The 14,851-nt window shown below is 64.8% G+C and overlaps 1 protein-coding gene across 13 annotated transcripts in view; it reads left to right on the forward strand.

The window, feature by feature from the left end:
• Shank2 (SH3 and multiple ankyrin repeat domains 2) overlaps positions 1–14,851 on the forward strand; it is a 402,506-nt gene that overhangs the window by 229,876 nt on the left and 157,779 nt on the right. The window lies entirely within an intron of this gene.

A 14,851-nucleotide genomic window follows, 5' to 3' on the forward strand; every position in this document is an offset into this window, starting at 1 on the left:
GCCTGGCTGGCCCCGGGGGTTTGAGTAGGAGAGGGTGCCCCCGGGAGGGAGGGGTCGTGGCTCCTGGTGACAGCTGCCCCAGAGGGGCAGCCTGACGCCCACCCCACCGTGCCTTCCAGGACAGGAGGCTGGCCTCCCGGGGTGGGGGACACGGCGCTGGCCCCTGCTCCCAGCCTTTCCAGGGATCCTGTTGCGGGCCGGTCACCTCACTCTCTCTTGTTGCCTGTGGTGATTTCTGTGTCCTCTGGCCCATCACGGTGTCTGCCCTTCTGTGCGCTGTGCCCTCCACACCCCACCCGGACATCACTGACCCTGCCCATCCCGCAGTCCCAACCAGGGGCCCAGGCTGTCAGGAGCTGGGGTGCCCACCCTGCCCCCCTCCATCCCCTGCCCCCTTTCTGTTCTCCCACCTGGCCATCTACAGTCCCCTCCAGGGACAGGGAGTGAGTCACATCGAGATGCCCTGAAGTGGCAGGGCCCTCCTGTGGGTTCCCAGGCCAGTGACTTAAGGGCCACTTGGACATGTCCCTCCTGACATGGGAATGAGCGGTGGTCGGGGCAGAGGGGCCACCAACGCCAGCAGCAGCTGGAGAATGCACTGTTCTGCTGGCCGGAGCGTCGTTCCAACGGGGCCTGGGAGTCATCGTCAGCTGGGGCCTGGGAGTGTCCCCTCACAGCCCTGGGGAAGCCCAGTAATTGAGATGTCCTTAGGGGGCCACCCTGGGTTTTGCTGGTGGCTTCAGGGCAGCCTGTGGGCCTGCGAGCCGCGGCTCGGGCCCCTCTGCACACCAGGCGCAGCTCGGTGCTGGGCGAGCGCAGCAGACACTGGCCACCTGGGAAAGGATCAAGGCTCAGCCCGCAAAGGGCGGGAGCTGCTGTATGTGCCGTGGTTTTGCGTGAGCTGAAGGGAGAAGATCGGGTCAGCCGTGGCTGTGTTTGGTGGAGTAGAGCCTCGGCTCTCCTGGATCCGAGCCCTCACTGCCGCTGACTTGAGGCTGTGACACTGAGCCTGTACTGACGCTCCCCTTGCTGTTCTGTGACATGGGAATGAGGACCTGGACCTTGGGTGTTAGAATTCCATCACGGGGCCAGAGTGAAAGAGGGACATCTCGCAGTCTGAACTAGCGGGCACTTACCATCGCATTTCCAAGGTAGGGTTCCTATCTAGTGGAGCCTGCTGCAGAGGGTACCTGACGGGAAACAGGAATGGACCGGTCCTACAGTGTGGCAGGACCTGCCCTGGAGTCCTGGGGGGAGACAGACAAGGGACCGGGAAGATGGCAGACGGCTCAAGGCCAGGAACTGGGCTCATGAAACACACGCAGGTCTCAGAGCCACGGTGCCTGGCTCTGGCCCTGGAAATCTCCCTCGTCTTTCATCAGTACCGGTTTTACCTGTGCCCGAGACTCACCTGATGGATGGTCGGATGGATGGATGGGTGGATAGGTGGATAGTTGGATGGATGGTTGGAAGGATGGATGGATGGGTAGATGGATGGGTGGATGGATGATGGATGGACAGAGAGTTGGATGGTTGGATGGATAGATGAATGGCTAGGTGGATGGATGGATCGGTGGATGGGTAGATGGATGGATGGATGGGTAGATGGATGGGTGGATGGATGGGTGAATGGATGAATGGTTGATAGATGGACAGACAGTTGGATGGTTGGATGGATAGATGAACAGACAGTTGCAGGTTGGATGGATAGATGAATGACTAGGTGGATGGATGGGTGGATGGGTGGGTAGTTGGATGGACAGTTGGAAGGATGGATGGATGGGTAGATGGATGGATGCATGGATGGGTGGATGGATGGATGGATGGATGATGGATAGAGAGACAGTTGCAGGTTGGATGGATAGATGAATGGCTAGGTGGATGGATGCATGGATGGATGCATGGATGAGTGGGTGGATGATGGATGGATGCGTAGGTGGATGGGCAACATCTCTGGGAATCTGAGTAGTTCTGAAGGTGGGAGAGAGAACCTGGTTAGGTGCACAGTGAACAGTGGGTGGGTGTACAGCCTGGAGTGGTGAGTGGGAATGGACTGGATGAAGTTAAGCACCACCTTGCTGCCCATCCAACGGTCTCGGCTGTGCCCTGTCTCAACCCTAGTGGGTAGCACTTGGCCACGGTGGCAGTCCCTTGAGGAGCGTCCCCACTGGAGGCCTAGTCACCCTCATCTGCCACTGGGACCAGACCACCTGAGGGTGTGCACCTCCCATGGGGAAGGGGCTGGCTCCTAGGACTGCCAGGCTGCAGCTCCCAGCTGAACCGTTGGAGCAACACAGAGCCTGGGCAGTCATGTGATCAAAAACCACCCGGGGCTGGTGCGGCCCAGGGTCGAGGGGGAGGAGGGAAGCCTTCAGTCCCTGCTCCTCTGACGCCGTCGCCCCCCACCCCGTCCCCCGGGGCCGGGGCACCTCTCCTGCCTGCAACCTCGGGAAGCCTATGAGACCAGAGAAGACTGCCAGGCCCCAGGCGCTGGGCCACAGTGGGCGCTCCCAGCGGGGGCATCTCAGGCCGCCACAGCACAGAGCAGAGGGGGCATAACGGAGCGGACACTCAGTGGGCACCCGCGCCCCACCCCAGGGCCCTTCTGGGGGCTGTGGCGAGAGCCCAGGGCACGTCTTCAGTTTTCATCCCTGGAGGGACCCGAGTGGTCATCCCTGCAGTCAGCAGGTACTCGCTGAGCGCCTGCTGTATGCCGGGCACTGTTCTGGGTGCAGGGGATATGCAGGTTCGCGGCCTGAGTCAGGGCTGTGTCCTGGGTGGGAGCCATCCTGCTGTGGCAGCCGCCCTCCTCTCCGCGTGTGACCGAGAACAGAGGCCAGGGCTGAAGGTGGGCGCTGGCTGGGCTGTGCTCAGGCCTCTGCTTTCCCTTGCGCACCGGGGTCCTGGGATGAGTGCTGTGTCTCCAAGGCCCTGTGTCCCATCCACCTCATCCCCTGAGAGTTAGGGGCCGGGCTGTAGGGGGTGGGTAGGACTGGTGACCCGTTCCCACGAGCCAGGACACCATGTCACATGGCCACCTGGGAGCCGGGAAGCAGCCGTGGCAGACTCGGCGTCCCCAGGGCTGATGGCGGGCTCCCGGCCTCCGGGGCTGAGGGGGTACGTGGGGTTTACGAGCCCCTGGGCCTGGGGCACCTGGTAGCAGCTGAAGTCCCTGAGATGGGGACGGTCTGCACAGAGTGCAGAGATGGGTGGCTCATAAAGAGCAGCCACCGTCCCACCTCCAGGGGCCGGAAGTGGGGGACCAGTGTCGCAGGCTGGCTCCTCCCGGGGCGTCTCGGGTCCTGTGTCCCCATCTCCCCTTCTTCTGAGGGCCCATCAGATGGCCAAGGCCACCCTGAGCCTCATGCTACCTAAACCACCTCCTGGAAGACACTGTCCCGTTCTCAGAAGTGGGACAGAGTAGGGACTTTGACACGTGCCGTCACGGTGACCTCGGGAGCCCCGCCCTGGCTGACGTCACCCTTACCAGGCTCAGAATCTGGAACCAGGACCCAGCAGGCTTGGGGGGTGCAGAGCCCCCGCCGGCCCTGGGAGGACGGTGTCCCCCTGCCGGCCCCACCTTCTGCCTGGAGCCCTGCCGTGAGGCCCAGACCCCTTCCCCACTTGGGAAGGGACTCCAGTGACCCCTGTCGTGTCCTCCTTGAGTCCGCGTCACCCCGGACGGCTGCAGAGCCCAGTGACTGGTGGCATCAGCGCCCAGGCCACGGCCCTAGGCCACAGCGGGGACCCGAGGAGGCCACGCTGGTGCCTTTGCAGCTGGCCTTCCCTGCAGGGGGTGTTTGGACAGGGCCCACTTGCTGGCCCGTCACACCACGTCACTGAGCACTGCCTGAGACGGCCACCACTGCGTCCAGCAGGCGCTATCCGTCGTCCTTGGGTTTGTCCACCGGCAGGACGAGGGGCCTCTCCTGACAGAGTGGAGCAGGGCAGGGCAGGGACAGGGCAGGGACAGGGCAGGGACAGGGCAGGGCAGGGGAGGGGCAGTAGCCCTGACGAGGCCTGGCCCTGGAGCCCATGCGGGGCAGCAGGCAGCAGGCCCCTGTCTAGGGCCAGCGCAGCGGGCGAAGGCGAGCCCTTTGCCGCCCGCGTTGGCAGCCACCTGGGCTTCCCGCCAGGCCAAGCTGGCTCCTGCTGCGGCGTCTGCGGTGGCCTCAGGTCCCCAGGTGTCACAGTGGTTTTAATTCATGGCATTTCTGCAGGGACCCCCCAGACTGTGTGCTGACCCCAAGGTGCGCACGGCCACACGGTGCTAGGACAGATGTCCAGGCCTTTCCTCCAGCCGTGGGGGGACCTCTGCAGGGGCCCCTCGGCTCAGCCTGCAGGCGCCACGCCCCCCCCATCTCGCAGGCGCCCCCACTCTGGGCTGATGGCCGAACACCCTGTTTCTCTGCAGCCACCAACTCTGGCTGCCACCCAGGAACACGCAGGCCTCCCTCCCCAGAGCACTGCCCGAGGCCCGCGCCAGAGTAACTGGTAGGAGACCCCAGGGTGCCTGTGCCTGTGGACAGAGCAGGGCTGCCCTCCTGGTGGCCTGAGGCCGCGGCCCCACCCGGTGCTGACCCTGGCCTTGAAGCACAGAGAAGCAGTCGTGGTGGCCTCCTGGAGGGGCCTGACTTGTCCAGGGGGCCTCAGGGTGAGGGAGGCACATGGGAGCCTCCACAGCAGATGGGGTGGAGGCACGGCCCTCAGCCAGGCTCAGCCGCCCTCTGTGCCTGGCCATTTCTGGGCAGATCTGAGGTTGGCCAGGCCTCCAGGGGGCAGACTGTCCCCATGCAGAGGCGCAACGCTGCCAAAGCCCCATGAGCCCAGAACCCACGTCGGCATAATCGTTTTCAGGTTGGAGCTGCCGGTTAGTGTGACACAGAGAGGCAGACAGGGGGGTGGACACCACCTTTCTTGAATGTTTCCTTTCTGTTTTAACTTGGACACAAGGGGGTGTGCAGGTGGCACTAGAAACAATAGTGAACCCTGGCAAGCAGCAGGATCGGAGGTCACGTCATAAGAAGCATGTGTCCAGGGCAAGGGAGGGGAGAGGCAGGGAGTGCAACGGGCCTGCCCAGTTGCCCGGCTTGGCCTGGGGCAGACAAGAAACCATGCTGAGGCCTCCTCTGTGTCCATGATGCAGTGGGGCCCCTGGCAGAGCCAGGCAGAGCCCTGGAAGCCTGCCTCCCTGGGGGCGGCTGTGGCCACGCCCACTTCCCACGCTGACCCCGCCACAGGCCATTTGCTGAGCACAGATGTGCGCGGCCTGCGGCCCGAGCCTGCTTGTCTCCAGGGGAACGCAGAATCCCCCCTGAGCTGCTCAAAATATCCTGCCGCTCCCAGCCACACGGCCGCCCGTGCGTTCTTCCTGCAGAACTCCGTCCCTCCTCCCCTGGGCCCGGAGGAGATGGTGGCAGGAAGAGTGTCCCCAGCTTCCTCCCCGCTCAGCGGTCACGGGGAAGGCCCTGGGTTTGGCAGCCCTGCCGCAGCCTCTGACAGGCCCTGTCCCCAGGCTCCGCTTGGCCTCAGTTCACAGCCACTGTCCTTGGGTCCGAGCCAGGGCCAGGGTGGCCCCTGCCGGTGGGAGGGCCGTGGGCTCAGAAGCACCAGCCTGTCCTCCCCAGCCACCCCTCCCCCTCCCGGCCCTGGCCCAGTGACCCCAGGGACACAGAGAAGGGCTCCGTGTCCTTCGGGCTCCTGGACTCCGCCTGGTGAAGCCCGGCCCAGCAGATGTGGCCTGAGCTGGCAGCCTTGGGCATTTGTGCTGGGGTCGGGGACAGGCCACTCCCGAGGTGACACTTGACTGTCAGCTGCTCCTGCGATCCCGTGCTCCGGCTGCCCAGCTCCTGCTCGGGGCCCAGGCCAAAGGCAGCTTCCCTGAGCAGAGGCACGTCCTGCGCCCAGGAGGGGCCCGGCCTGAGCTCCGCCTGTGCCCTGCCCGACAGCGCCCCATCTGGCTGGTGGCCGTCCCGCTCTGAGCTCACGGCTCCTCTTCCCTGAGCTCACCAACGCAGGAACACAGCCTTGTCACCGGTCCGCCCTGGCGAGGCCCTGCTGGCCATGAAAGGCACCAGTGGTGACGGTCGGGGGCCAGCCCTCCTGCCCGGGGGTCTCCTGCCTCTGCCCACCTCCTCCGCCGCCTGCGGATGCCAGGCCGTCTCCTCTCCATCCCCAGGGCCCGTCCCATCACCACGGTCCTCCCCAAGGCCAGAGCCTAGCCTAAAGAGCCAGGGTGTCCCGGCCCAGGTGGGCACAGGCCCCGTCACAGCCCCCAGCTCTGCCCTCGAGGCACAGAGGCAGCAGTGACACCCAAGGAGTGGGAGGGGCCGTGCCCTAAGGCTGTGTTGACCAGGGAGGCCCAGGCTCCAGGGGTCACCTGTACCCACCCTGAAGTGTCCAGCAAGGACAGCCAAGGCCCTGGAGGTCCACTTCCCGTCTTGGGCATGATGTCACCATCAGGCCTCGCGGGGCTGGAGCTGGCCTCCCCTTCATGATGACAGTTGAAGGCCGCTGTCAGGAGCGCGGCCGCTCAGGCCCAGGTGTGAGCGCGCTCAGCCTCGTCACCCGCTGGCTCTGCGTGTGACGCCCTTCCCTGCCTGTCCACCGGCCCAACTCCCACTGCCCCCGCAGGGCCCAGCTGGAGGCCTCCTCTCTGCCCCTCCAGCAGAGCCTCCCTGCCTCCGCTCGTCCCGGAGCGCCACGGCCCCACTGTGTGTGGTGATCTGCTGCGCTGCCCCCGCCAGCCTCTGTCCTCCTGTGGCTGTCCCGTCTCCGATGACAGTGGTGACATGTGTGAGACACGGATCCGCTCCTCGGCAGCCTGGCTGTGTGGCCGACAGCGTCCGGGGCGAGGTCTCTGCAGGGCCCTGGGCGGCGGGCACACCTGCAAACAGTGGGGGGTGGGGGCAGCGACGGCCAGCACGTGCCGGGGTGCCAGGGTGCCAGGGTGCCGGGGTGGAGGGTCTTCTCCTGGGGCACATCCCGACCTGGGGCAGGATCCGTGTCACCCGGGGCAGGGGTGTTCCCAGGAACAGGGGCAAGGAGCCAGAGGTCACTGAGGGGTGTGAAGGCCGAGGGCAGGGAGCCGAGGGCCGCCGTGGCTGAGCTGCTGAGGCCCGTGGGCGCAGGGGCCATGGGGAGGCCCCATCTCAGGACTGGTTCGCAGGGACACAGGGTGGGGGTGGAGGGGACAGCGAGGGCCTGGGGTTCCCCGAGCCGGCCCACGGGAGCGGCTCCGAGGCTCTCGAGGGCTCTGGGAGTCGCTCTGCGGGGTCGAGGGCCTCGGGCTACAAGTGACGCACGAGGCGGGCGCAGCAGTGACTTGACACACTATCCCCAGGCCCTCCTGGGCACCTGGCCTCCGACCCCTGCTTGCCGGGGTCACCATGGCAGGTGAGGACACGGAGGCGGGGACACCGTCTCGAAGCCAGAGGCGGAGCAGGACTGGAACCAGGCCCGGGAGTCTGGACTTGGGTCTGGGATGGGACTGTCGGTTGGGCCCCAAGGCCAGCCTGGACTCAAGGCCTGGGCAAGGCGACTGGGCCTCTCGATGGAATGACCTGTGAGTCACACTGTGGACAGGATGGATCCAGGGAGGGTCCCCACGGCTCTTTCTGTAAACTCTGTCCCACAGGCAGGCACCCACCTCCGGGGACCTTGGCCTCGCCCCTGCACTCCCGTCTGGATCGGGGAGACAGGCCTTGTCCCCACCTCTGGTGCCGACCGGCTCTGTGTGCGTCTGCTGTGGCCCTGATACCCGGGCAGTGGGTTGTACCCGCCTCCTGGCCTCGGGAGCTCTCAGGGTGAGGACCCCAGGTCCCTGCAGCCCCCATGCGGGGCCCGGCACCCGGGCTCCCTGAAGGTCTGGACAGGTGACAGGTGCTGTGGGGCCGGGTACCCTTTCAGCAGTGTGACCGCCACACTCCCTACCCCGAGGGCAGGTGCGGGCCCCCCGCCCAGCTTGTCCACCCAGCCACAGGGAGCCAGGCCCTCGGTGAGGCGCGGAGGTGCGGGGTCAGGCCTCCTCTTCTCCCCAGGAGGGCGAAGGGCTCTGGGGGGGGTCTCATGGAGGAAGAGGCCTGTCTCTGAAGCGGCCCGAGGGTGGGCCTGTGGCTAGCACAGCTCCGAGGAGCTCAGCGGAGCCCAGAGGGCTGAGGTTGAGCATCAGCCTGGGCCACGCAGCTGCGTCCCGGCCGCCTGCTGAGCCCTCACACATCCCGGTGGGCGCTGGCCGCTCGAGGTGTTCCAGAGCTGGGCAGAGCCGGCTTTGCAGGGCCGGCTCCGGGCTGGACACACGCTCGCTGGGTCTGACTGTCGCTGGGCTGTTCTCTCATCTGCAGACGCCGCCTGGGGCCAGGCAAGAGGAGAGCCCTCGTCCCCGGCCACCCAGAGTGGCCCCCACATCAGCAGGTGGCCCTCTGCCTCTGCAGATCCAGCTGCTGCGGGTCAAGATACTGTTTTAAAGATCACATCATCCTGACGTGTGGGACTTTCTCTCTTGTCATTCTCCCTGAGTGACACAAATAACAATGTGGCAGCTCCATTGTGTCCTTGCTGGTCATCTAGGGGTGATTCAAAGTACACAGGACCCTGTGTGCGCGTCCCATGGAAGTCCGACTTTGCTTCATATGAGGACTTCCCGATCCTCCATCTCAGCGTCCAGGGGTCCTGGGATGCGTCCCCTGGGGACACCGAGGGATGACTGTGTGGTTCGGTGTGGATAGTGCAGGTGCCTCTCCACCTCCTCGTGGGACGGCAGCCTCGGTGGGGCTGAGGCCTGTGGTCAGCGCTTGTTCTCCAACACGTTCAGCCACGATGAGTCCCAGGGCCATCGGGGCCCACTGTGACCCTGTGGCCTTGTCCATGGTCCACCCGAGGCAGCTGGGGCGGCGAGTCCTGGGGCAGGGATGGCCTTGGGTGGCACGGGCTGGCAAGCCCTGGGCTCCATGTGGACTCCCCTCCTGGTCTCCGGGAAACTCCTCCTGCCGTGCTCACCTTCCAGGGGTCCCCAAAACGATTTGTTGCAAAATGATCCACTTTAGATGTGTAACAGGACCCGCTGCAAGTAGGTTGTGCTGCTGGCTGGGGGTTGGCGGTCCACGCAGACCACCAGGGTCTGCACGTGGAGGCGGTCACTGCCCTCTGCGGGCTCCGCGGGCCTCCTTCTGTCCGTGCTGCTTAGGCTGATGAGAGTCTCACGGTGGCCTGAGCTGAAATGCTTCCCCCAAAGAACCGAGCTTCGAAACGCAGTTTCTTAACCTGTGACAACCGACTTGTGTTTCCTGATCTATGAAGGGCCGTGTACAGAGGAGGCACTTAGCTACTGCTGGTTTCCCTTCTTTTGGACGAAGATTTTGGTTTGGACTTGTGGTGTGTTTGGAGGACTTCTTACGACCTCCCTGAGCTCGACGGCTGCAGAGGCCAGCTCTGCCGTGGGACAGGAGGAGGGCACCCGGCCACCTCACCTGTCTGCCACCTGATCTGCCTGTGAGATATCGAGAGCGTGCCCTGAAGGCACAGTGTCCTGGCTCCGAGCTGATACTTGGAGACTGTCACCCAGGCCCATAGTGTGTGCTTGGTGGCAGTCATCTGGCCACCTGGGTCCTCTGAGCCTCCCAGCTCAGAAGTCCTGGGCCTCGCCAATCCTCCAACGTGAGCACGGCTGCTCTTGTCTGGAGGTCCTGGCTCATGTCGGGAGATCAAGGAGGTAACGATGACCAGGAAAGGTCCCCCGGGCCGACCTGGGTGCTGGGGAGGACAGCCAGGTCTCGGGTTCTTCTGCGGGCAGCCTTTCCTGGGGACGTCCCCTTGCCCACACCATGCCTGCCCTCAACTGGTTCTATCTTCACTGGCTGGTGGGAGACTGGACTGGGGCAGCAGGACTCACCCTGAGGACCGGGGTTGGACGTGTCTGGGCCTTATCTCGTCTGTTCACGGGTCGGGTCCAGTCGTGAGCGGTGAGAGAGCATGTCTCACTTCTGTCCCTCTGTGATCAGAACAGTGCCCCGGGGGACGCTGGGCCTCGCAGCTGCTTGGCCAGCCGGCCGGGGCCTCTGCAGTGTCTGTCCTTTCAAATTGCTTCTCATGTGCCATCTCCAGCCCAAGGTCTTCCGGGCAGCACCTGCGGGGCGCTCACCAGGCGGCGCTGCCCGGCTGGGCTTGGGGCCTCGCAGCGTGGACTTGGTGGGTCACCACAGCTGCGTGATGGCGTCTCCTGGCTCCGACACACATTTTCGCTCACAGGGTCTGGGTTAGGGGTGGGGTAGGGTAGGGTCTCCTGCAAGATGTCACCAACATGGGCGCTGGCGGTGTTCTCATCCCAGGCTGGCTGGGGAAGGACCTGGGCCAAGTTCTCTCGGTGGTCGGTGGAGGTCAGTCCCTGAGTTGCTAAGACCACGGGCCTCAACGTCCTGCCGGCTGGAGGCTGCGCAACTATATGGACGAGCTTGCCGGTGGGCTCCGGAGGGCTACTGGCCTCGCCAAGGCAGGGGGAGAGACAGGCCCCAAGGAGAAGGTGACTGCAGGTGACATGGTGATCGGATAAAGAGACTCAGGGCAGGAATCCCACCAGGGCCAGGAGGCCAGGCGGGGAAGCGTGGCACCTCCCCCAAGGACTCTGTCCCCTCAAGGACAGCCGGGGGAGTCGGGCAGTGCTCCGTGGGACGTCCTGTAAAGGCAGAGGGGTTCGGCCAGGCAAGCTGCGGCTGCCTCACGTCCACAGGGGGACTGGCCTAACTAGTCGGCTGGCCTCTGTCAGGAGGCTTGGAGTCTCGAGGCCACTCTGCCTGCCCGCCACTCCCCCAAGTCCTCAGTCCCTTCTGGACTCAGAGGTCCCCGTGATGATGCCCCAGGTTAGACCACCTCCGGCCCTGGAGGTGCACCAGCCCAGACAGGGCAGCCTCCGACCCTGGAAGGAGCTGTCCTCTGTCCTCTGGGTGGTCACAGCGCACTCACTTTTTAATCACCTCTGTGCAAGGACTTCCCTGTTACCTCCAAGTGAGTAGATAAAGGGTCTGTGATACACAGAATCTGAAAACAATCAACATGCCCGCTCCACAAAGCAAGCCGCTCTGCAGCCGATTCAGGCAGAGAGGTGATTGGCTGGCCGAGCACCCACGGGGCTGGAGAGGAGAGGGTGCAGGTGGTGTCCCTGGAGACTGGCCACACAGCAAGACTCCCTGGCCCTCAGGGCTAGAGGAGCAAGAGAGCCAGGGGTGCTGCACAGAGGGAGAGGAGAGGCCCGGCAGCCCTCAGTGACCGCCCCTGCAGGGGACAGTGGCTCCTGTCCATCACAGAGTCTGGCCATCACCCTGGCACGAGAGTCTGGAAAGTGCAGTGCAGGCTCCCGCTGAGGGCACAGAGGGCAGGAACGGGCAGAGCCAACAGGGGCTTCCACCCCATGGTGACGGCAGGGAACAGGAAAGTGCATGTGACGGCCCAGGGGCCACCCCACAGGTCTGTGCCACCAGGCTAGAACACAGTAGATGTCACTCCCACAGTCACCGAATGCTTCAGATGCCAACCGATGCCCTCACGGCCATGTGGCCGATGGCTAGTTGTGCGTGGGGGAGTTGGCTGGCCACTCTGTGCTCCGAGGGGACAAGGTCATACCTGTGGCCTTCAGTGCCCCCGTGTTCCATGTGAGCCTTGCCTAGCACCTGGCCACTCGGTGTGGAGACACCAGGGACAGCAGTTCAGACTGTGCAGAAGCTCCGCCTCCCCAGGTCGGTGGGACCTCAGGGCGCCATGTGGTACGGGGTTAACTGGCAGCCGACTGTCACCCTCCCGGTACTGGGGTGACCACACCTGACCCAGCAGCCGTCTCGGCCACGTCCAGGACCACACAGGGAGAGGCCGCTCAAGCACGTGGCCCTCAGCCTGGCCTGCCGCTGTGTTTGGCTCCCGTGTGGCTGGGCCTGCCACGCTCCCACCCCGGCAGCCCGGGCCCCCACTCCCTGGCAGCCCACGCGCCTTGTGCCCGGCCCGCCTGGGCGTGTCTGCTCGTACAGGAGGCCCGTCCTCAGCCCAGAGGGTGGCGGGATCCCCGGGAGCCTTCCCTCCTTGGTGCGGGCCGGGAACGTGTCCGCCGTGGAAGGCAGCTCTACGCCCCGCACACTCACCCAGGACAGGGCACGAGCTGGGCCTCGGGGAGGGCAGCGAGACTTCCATAAAGGAAGAGCAGGGCGTGAGGGGGACCCTTGGGGTGCAGACATCCTGGAGGACACGGCGGCTGCTGTGAACCCACGCCCTGGCCGCCGGGCAGCCGAGGCCTGAGCGGGGCCCCAGAGCAGAGAGGCCTGGGCTCCGTGGGCTCTGGAGGGAAAGGTCACCTTGAGTCGTGGGTCTCCTCCCAAGGGGAGAACTCCAAGTCCCCGGCTCTCCGTCCGTCCCTACCGTGCACACACTACATGGGTGGAGTGTGTTTCTGTGCATGTGTGTAGGTGTGCGGGAGCGTACATGTGCAAGGGTCATGTGTGTCTGTATGTCTGTGTGTCCATGTGCATGAATGTGTGCATACATGTGCAGGAGCAAGTGCATATGTGTGTGCTTGAGTGTGAGCATGTGTAGGAGCATGTGCATGGGTGTGCATGAGCATGTGTATGAATGTGTGTGTGTGCATGAGTGTGAGCATGTGTGGGAGCATGTGCATGGGTGTGCATGAGCATGTGTGAGTGTGTGTGTACATAAGTGTGTGTGTCTGAGCATGGGCGTGTGTGTTGGTGTGTGTGTGTGTGCACGTGTCCACAGACACACCCCAAGGACACCCACCACGGGTCCCACATGGGTGTGAGCCACAGAGACGGGTGTCGCTGAGCCGTGGCTCCCTCACCGGCTGCAGCCTCCCCCCAGTGCCCTGAGAGTCGCGCCTGCTCCCTGGGCCCGATGGCTGGGCGGAGTTCAGCGCTCTGTCCCGCAGCCCGAGCCTCTCGCAGCAGAGCCGTCCCGGGGCGACTTCCGCTTCTCCTGCAGGTCACCTTCACGACGCCCGGGGCTGGCACTGACCTGGTCCCAGCTTCTTCATGGGTGGAGTGTCCTGGGCCGAGGTCTCAGCCTTCCTGGGGCCATAGCCAGTGGCGTGGGGAGAATTCAGTCTGGCCGGCTGCGACTGTCCCTGGAGCTGTCCACGTACGTGTGTGCCACACCTTGGGTCCACCGGGTGGCCACGACCCCACGCCAGCAAAGGTGGTGTCCCTGTACAGTTTATGCAGCCTGCCGGGACACCCGGTGGGTAGTGATGGCATCCTGAGGCCCGGGACAACCTGCCCCTTCCCTGGAGCCGGGCCGAGCAGACTCGCTTCCAGCAGGTCCTGTCGCGGGGTCCTCACTGCCCTCTTCCTGCTGGGGAAGCTGATCTCAGGTTCTGGCCCAGGGTCATGAGTCAGAGGGGCCACTTCAGAGCTCAGACTTCACCCCTCGATGCCCCAGCCAGTCTGGCACGCGGGTCGAGGACCCGAGGAGGGTGGAGACTTCTTCACGTGTACAGCTGCGAGCGCCCTGCCCACCAGTGGACGGGGAGTCCCCAGGGACACACAGCTGAGGACTCGTGCCCAGGCCACAGGCCCTGCGCCCTCCCCGCCAGGCTCCGGAGCAGGGAGCGCGGGCTCCCGTGGAAACCCTCGCTATTTTTACTCCCGTCTGCGGCTTCTGCCTCCCACTGTGATCTGTGCGCAGAGGCAGCCCGGGGCTCCTGCGAGCCAGGCATGAGCTCTTGTATGACCTTCCAGGTTGACCGCAGATCAGGCCGACCCCAGCTGGAAGGAAGGGGCTGCTGAGAGCCAGGAACCCCGTAGGAGGGAGGGCCGGTGCCCCCACTGAGCTGCAGACGGGTTCAGGATGGCAAACCGGGGCTGGGCCCCCGTTGGAGAGCATGTTTTATTTTCGAGGAATGATGCCCCTCACCCTCATGCCCAACAGCCAGCTCCATGCCCATGCCCATAGCCCCACAATGCCCTGTATCCCCGTTGGCACCGAGGTGTGGACAAGGGACAGGAGTAGAGCTGGGTCCAGAGAACCGGGTTCTTAGCTGGCTGTGTGACTTTGGGCCAGTCTCTTAACTTCTCTGGGCCCGGTTTACTGATCTGTGAATCTTTCCTGAGTATCTGGTTCCACATGGGTGGCTAACAGGAAGCGAGGGGGTAAATCTTGCCGTGAACTTCACACAGTTCCCCTCCAGCCCAGCACGAGCCCAGTGGGGGCAGGGAGCAGTTTTATGCGCTCTTCACATGGCCCTGAAAATAAGAATAACAACAGAGCTATCCTGGGTGCCCGCCCCAATCCATCCTGGGCACCTAAGGACGGCCCATCTGACAAGCAGAGTCGGACGGGCCAAGGTCAGAGCTCAGCTGTGACTGTCCGGGGCCCTGTGCCCCTGCGGGGGTGGGAAGGACATGGCTGGGGCACCACCAGCCCCTCCTATGGGGAGGGCCCCTGTCTGAGGCCACAGGGCAGCTCGTGGCGGCCATCAAGAGCAAAGCCAAGGCGCGTGGCCCAAGGCAGGAGAGCACCTGTGCCCTCCGTGCCATCCCTCAGGGCAGGGTGGCGGGAGCGCAGCAGCCCCTCCCTCGGGGGCTCAGCCCGGCACAGACCACAGGCTGGGCCCCCTGCCCGGGACGGCCACCGCCCTCCTGCACCCTGAGTCTGCAGCCGGCTGTGTCCCCCGGCCCCTCCCTGCGGCAGAGGTGCCCAGCCCCGCTGGGGAGGTCCTGCCCGGAGGCTGGCTGCGGGCGCCTTTGGCCAGGACCCACTCGGCCGAGACGCAGCGCCTTCCCCGAGGTGCTGGCTCAGTGGGCCGAGTGGCCAACATGGGCTTCGCTGCCCAGCTGTCCACCTCATGGAAAGCAGAAAACTG

This window comes from Marmota monax, unplaced genomic scaffold, assembly GCF_021218885.2.
Source record: "Marmota monax isolate L192 unplaced genomic scaffold, Marmota_monax_Labrador192_F-V1.1 WCK01_AAM20220418_F8-fsc00038, whole genome shotgun sequence".
NCBI classification, from domain to species: Eukaryota; Metazoa; Chordata; class Mammalia; order Rodentia; family Sciuridae; genus Marmota; species Marmota monax.